This window comes from Arachis ipaensis, chromosome B7, assembly GCF_059453495.1.
Source record: "Arachis ipaensis isolate K30076 ecotype BB chromosome B7, ASM5945349v1, whole genome shotgun sequence".
Lineage (NCBI taxonomy): Eukaryota > Viridiplantae > Streptophyta > Magnoliopsida > Fabales > Fabaceae > Arachis > Arachis ipaensis.
Window position 1 is genome coordinate 12,866,707 of NC_142442.1, and position 6,624 is coordinate 12,873,330.

At 33.3% G+C, this 6,624-nt stretch overlaps 1 pseudogene across 1 annotated transcript; it reads left to right on the top strand.

The window, feature by feature from the left end:
- Positions 1 to 4,278: 4,278 nt before the first annotated feature.
- On the top strand, positions 4,279 to 5,706 carry LOC107608036 (AT-hook motif nuclear-localized protein 15 pseudogene; annotated as a pseudogene). The gene is made up of 2 exons (XR_015892190.1): positions 4,279 to 4,537; positions 4,686 to 5,706. The product of XR_015892190.1 is annotated as an AT-hook motif nuclear-localized protein 15 pseudogene (transcript).
- The last annotated feature ends 918 nt before the right edge of the window (positions 5,707 to 6,624 follow it).

Below are 6,624 nucleotides of genomic sequence, written 5' to 3' on the forward strand. Positions count from 1 at the left end.
TTAATACAGTTGCTATGAAAAAATTAAAGCTAATTTTAAAAGAAGATAAATAATATTCTTTCGAACTGGTTTTTAAGAAAGAACACTAATCTCGTTAAAATTTAAAAATTGATTCTTCTGACGAACATCTAATATGAAGTTCTTAAATTAAATGTTAAGTACCAAAAATTGAATAAAAAATTATTATGGATCAAATTTAATAATTTAATGAGGATAAATAAATATAATTATTATGTACTACTTAAAAAATTTGCAAATTGTAAGAGGGCGTTTGCCTCCAAATACTATGCTTAGAATCATTCTTGGGTGTGGAGTTCTTCTTCTTGAAGACTTTTGGATTTAATTTTGATATATTACTAATGAAAAATTATTTAGTTATATTTATTTTTTAAATAATATTTTTATCTAAATAATAAATATAAAAAATATTTTTTTATTAATTTGATAATAAAAATATTATTTGTATATTATAATTAGTCACTAAAATTAATTACTATATTTAATTTATTTTTAATATGTATTTTATATTTAAATATATATTTATATTAGTAATTGATTTTGGTATACACTTAATATGATTGATCTGACAATTTATAATTAGACAATAATGTTACATATATAAGTGTTTTTATGAATAAGTCCAACAGAGTTAGTACAAGTCTAACAAAAAAAATGCATGCATAAGTCATTATTATTTATCCTTCTTCATGCTTCTCTAACATACAATTTTTTATTGGAGAGTATAAAAACTTATTGATATAGTACAGAAATTTTTGCATATAGCACAAAAATTTTGGCACGTAGCATATAAATATTTGCACATAGCACATAAATTTTTGCTACGATTGTAATTTGTTAGTTGGGTAAGTCAATGTTTTAGATATGTGGTTCTTCAAAAATTCTATGCTGTGCACTAAAATTTATGTGCTGTGCGTATTTTGTTAGTTGGGTGTCAATATTTTGGACATTGGTCCTTAAAAAATTTATGTGCTGTGTATTAAAATTTTTGTGCTATAAATCAAATTTTATGTGTTATGCACCAAAATTTCTGTGCTATGCATATGTTGTTAGTTAGGTGTTAATGTTTTGGGTATGTGATCTTTTTTAAATTTTTTGTGCTATACACTAAAATTTATATGATGTGCACCAAAATTTATGTTATGTGAATAAAAATTTATGTACTCTAATTTTCTGAACATAGATAGAAGAAGATAACGTCGATAATGATGATAATGAAGGAGGATGACGAGGAAAAAGAAGAAGTAAAGGCGGTGGTAGCAACGACGATGACGTTAATGTTGAAGAAAGAAGCGCACAAAAGAAGAAGCAACAGCGACAATAACAGCAGCAATAATGACAATGACGACGACGTTAACATTGAAAAAGGAAGCACCCAAAAGAATAAAAAGAAAAAGACGAAGATATGGCAATAATAAAGGAGAAGGAATAAGAAGAAAAAGCTTGCGATGACTTGGTTAGAAACTTGGTTTGAAAAAATTTTGGACACCTAGCTTTATTAATCATTCGATAAAAAGAATGATAGATGGTCATCAAAATTTATTATTTTTGGTCATCGGTTAGCCATCAATATTTAAAAGTATGAACTAAAGTATGATATTGGATTATTAGACTAAAGGAATTGAGTTGATAGCTAAAAGTAATGACCAAAAATAATAAATTTTGATGGGCATCTAACATTTTTCATTCAATAATAATGCTGTTTGTACACTAAAACTAACTACCAAAATCAACCACCAATATATTTGTGTATAAATACATGTATTATTTAATTCATTTTCAGTGTATATTTATAATCTACTATATATTTTATATTAATAACTTATTTTAGTATGTAGCTGATCTTAGTGTATGCCTAATATGTTACTAGTAATTAGATACACACATAAAATTTATTAAGTAAAATATACTTTTTGTTCCTAAAGTTTACTAAAAGTTTTAAAAATACTCCTAAGTTTTAATTTGTCTCAATTTTATGCCAAAATTTTTCGATTCTTGCTGCCTTCATCATCTTCACTTGATATCTTCTCTAATTCATCACTGTTCAACCCTTTGTCATCGCTTAAACCATACCTTATTCTCTTTCCAATAGCCTCCTTATTTTTCTTAAGTTTCTCCACTACAGCCTTATTTTTTTAGACTTCCTTATGTCTTAGTGCATCTCCTCAATAGTTATATCAACATCAAATAGCTTATTATCTCCACAATTATCATCTTCACTATCACTAAAATGAAGATAAGAATCAGCCTCATAATCCAGGTCATCACTGTCACCCTCTTCTTCACTATTCTTTTCATTATTGTCTTCCTCTTTCTCTTATCCATCAACAATATTCTAGACTCCTTCTTCAATATTTAAATGGACATCCAGCATTCCATGAATTTGGGCCTCCATCCCTACCTCCCCACTTTGGGCTTCCAGTGAAATATTTTGGACTCATTACTTGGCCTATTATTAGGTTTCATATATTTTTTTTCTCAATAACCTTGCTCTCACCATCAACATCTAAATAACCAATGTAATAACATAAATCATCAGGGATCGAAGTCTTATGCACTATATACAAATCAACCACCTTTTTTTCAACTCCTATATTTGTCATTTCTATTACTTCTCCATCACCCCTTAACATCTTCAACCCTTCTAACTCTAACTCGACATCTTTATACCACAGTACCCCAATGTTATCAACAATGTACTCAAGCTTTTCAACCACATCATAAGCTTTTATAACACTTCATCTATCTCTATCACGCCAGTCAACCATTGTCACCTCCCCATTAATATACTCATTTTTATCCTTATCACTACAAAACCTACAGCTATGATGAATCCAACACTAAAATATCCATTCCCGCCATCATAAAAAAATTTTCAGAATAGAGTAACTAATCATTCAATAAAACAAAGCATGCAAGCATGACAGTGTCACAAAAATAGAGCATTATCAACTGAAACCATCAATCCGTCACTGGAATAAAACTCTAAATAGCAACCAAGAGCAATAAAAAACTCGAAACCCTAATCATTTAAACATTGCATTTTTAGAATGAAAATGGTAGCCTACCTCGTCAGAACCCTTGCTCAGAACGGAGCTACCTCGATGTCTCACTATGGCTGCCTCGTCGATGATCGGTGGATGTGGCTGCGTAGATTTCAACGCACTCGTCTCCCTCGTCTCGAAAGCGTTTTTCTGCTTATTTTACTTGCTATCTACTCCTCGCCGGTGATGAAGGTCTCTGCTCCCCTCGTTGAAGGTTGAATCGCATCACAGTTGCTTCGTTGTTTTGCCCAGAATCGTTGCTCGGCGTTGATGGCGCACCACCAGCATCCTTCTGCAACGTCGTCGCGGTAGATTGAAGAGAATGGTGCGACGTTCTTCTCCCTCCAAGTCTGTTCGTTTAAGTATGTTCTCTCTTTGGCTTCTCTTCGTGTTTTCGTGGAGACACCGTTTGCCATATTACTAAATCTGTTAATGATTTAAAGTCGTTAACTAAAAGAATAGAATTGATGCAAATAAAAAAATTTTAGGACAAAATTGAGATAAATTGAAACTTAGAAATATTTTTTAAATTTTTAATAAATTTTAAAGATAAAAATATACTTTATCCAAATTTGCATAGATGACAATACATTAAATTTTTAAAGAGTAAAGTATCGTTTTTGTCCCCAACGTTTGGAGTAAATTCTATTTGTGTCCCTAACATTTAAATCGTCCTATTTGTATCCCTAACGTTTGTTAAAGTGATTCAATGTTATCCTGCCGTCAATTACACATCATGAACGCTTTAGTTTGAGTTTTAAAAATCTCTTCTTGAAGTTAGAATACAAATGTTTGGGATAGAATCGATGATCTACTCCGAAAAATAGCTCATCAAATGTTGAAACTAATTCCTACAACATTTACATAATTAACTTTTCTAGGGACATAATTGAATCTAAACACAAATAGTGGGTATAATATTAAAATCAAACACATCCAAGTGAGACCTAATTAAGAATGAATACATCCAAGTAAGAATAATTGAAAAATATAATCTGATTTGTTAGTAATTGATAATAAGATAACATTGAATCACTTTTATAAACGTTAAAGATAAAAATAGGACGATTTAAACGTTAGGGACACAAATAGGACTTACCCCAAACGTTGGGGACAAAAACAATACTTTACTCATTTTTAAATTTATCTCATTTTACATACACACATTTACCTTTCTAATTTTCTCACAAAATCAAAAGGCTTGATAGCCAAAACAACCTCGTTGCCCACGAGGAGCTTGAGCCATTGCTGCTTATTATGAAAGCATCATGTCATTATATGAACACTCCTTATGAGAAAGAACATCACGTGCTTGAGCCAGCATTTTCCTCTTTTAATTTCTAGCTATGTCCAAGTCGTTCCCCCATTTTCCCTTTTTTCCGCGTTAATTTTTCTTCAAAGAAAAGAAGCTATCATCGTTCCCTTCAAAAATAATACTTTGCTAGGTTATAGTCATCATATTATATTTGGATAAGGTTCGTTCATTCTCGCTTCTCAACTCTTAGCTTATGGAGTTCATTAATTTATGCATAGAGAGATCCCAATTTCTCCGATTTTGATGCATATATACAAATAGTTTACACGTCACTCAATAACCTTTTATTTATTTATTTATTTTTATAGCTATTATTTTAAGCGTAAAACATGGCAAAGCGTTGGTGGGATGAAGAACCACCCCACAACACTCCAACAAGCAGCACCAACGGCGACCAAGACACCAACGATGGCGGCGATGACAATACCAACTCCAGCGCGGCGGAGCGAAGAGGAGGAAGAGGCCGCAGGCCACGAGGCCGGCCACCGGGGTCAAAGAACAAGCCAAAACAACCGCTAGTGGTTAAGGAGGAGCTCCCAAACGCCCTTCAAAGTCATATTCTAGAGATCAGCGACGGAGCAGACGTGGCTGATTCCCTTTCCACTTTTGCAACCCGTCGCCACCGTGGCGTTGCCGTGCTAAGCGGAACCGGCACTGTCACTGACGTCAATCTCGGGCAGCCCGCGGCGCCCGGAGGCATCGTTTCACTCCAAGGAACTTTCCAGATCCTTTCCCTCTCCGGTGCGATTCTTCCCCCGCCATCGCCGCCGAGCTCCACCGGACTAACGGTTTACCTCGCCGGAGTTCAAGGGGAGGTGGTTGGCGGTAGGGTGGTAGGACCGCTGGTGGCTTGTGGACCAGTGATGGTGGTTGCAGCAACGTTTGCTAATGCCACGTATGAAAGGCTACCGTTTGAGGAAGAAGAAGAAGAAGAAGATGAGGAAGAAGATGGAGTGATGCGGGTGCAGGTGGAGCCGCAGCAGGAGCAACAATCTGGTGTAAACGAAGGTTGTACTGAACCACCTGAACCACCACCACAACCACCACAGGTTTACAGTAATGCTCGTTCCGGTTTGTTCTCCGATAACAGTGAAATGGTGACGCATGATGATGTATTTTGGTAATTGGAAGCATGGAGGTTAACTTTATGTCTTTAACTAATAATTAATTGAAGTAAAAATTTATATACAATTATGTACGGATCTTATCCGACGGTGAAATCCCACGGAATTAGTCATTAAAATATTTGGGTTTGGATCGAGTTATATAAACCTCTAATATTGAGGTCTTTGATTTTTATAAAAATAAGATAAATAAATTTTTATTTTAGTCAAATTTATTATTTTTATTTAAACAAATAAATTTTTAAGAGCATGATAAAAAGATTTATATATCTTACTTTAGTGAAATTTTATATAACAAAATTTTTTTAAAAACCAAAACATTTGATGTAAAAAATTTTAAGAATCTATTTAAATATATACTTAAATGATAGATGGTACAAACAGAAATAAAACTAGATAAAATAATAGAAAAAGTTAAAAAAAAATTTATAATAAAATAAAATTAAAATAATATTTTAAAAGAATTAAACTAAAATTTATATAGAAAAAATTAATATTTAGGGAGCACCGAGCACTCTGAGGCTCCGCCTCTGGTACAAGAAGAGAGCTTAGACGCAATGTGGAATATGGTATGTGTAATTGGCATTGCTTTGTAGCGTATAGCCGTACTATCTTTGTTCCTTTTTTCTAACATTATATGCATTTTTTTTTTATATTTGAACACTTTTCTATTATTAAAATTGATCAATAAAAATTAAGAGAAGATATAAAAGAAATATATATATAAAAAGTATTAAACCCTATAAAAAGAGTATTATTCGAACTATAATAACTCAATAATTACATGAGAATCGGACAAATCGATTGATTCAATAGAATCCATCTATCTAGTTTGGTTGATACTAGGGGTGGCAAGCGGGAAGCCCGCCCCGCCCCGCCCCGCCCCGCCAGAAGCCCGCCCTTTGGCGGACTGGCCCGCCCCGCCCCGCCTAGTGAGGCGGTCCCAGAATCCCAGCCCGCCCCGCCTAACGGCGGGCTGGCGGGCCGGCGGGCTATGCCCGCCAAGTATTCTCTTTTTTTTTTTAACTTTTAACTATTAAATAATATATATAAAAATATAAAAAAAATTTTTCTATTTTTTACTTTTAACTATTATAATTTCTAAAGGCATAAAAATTATATT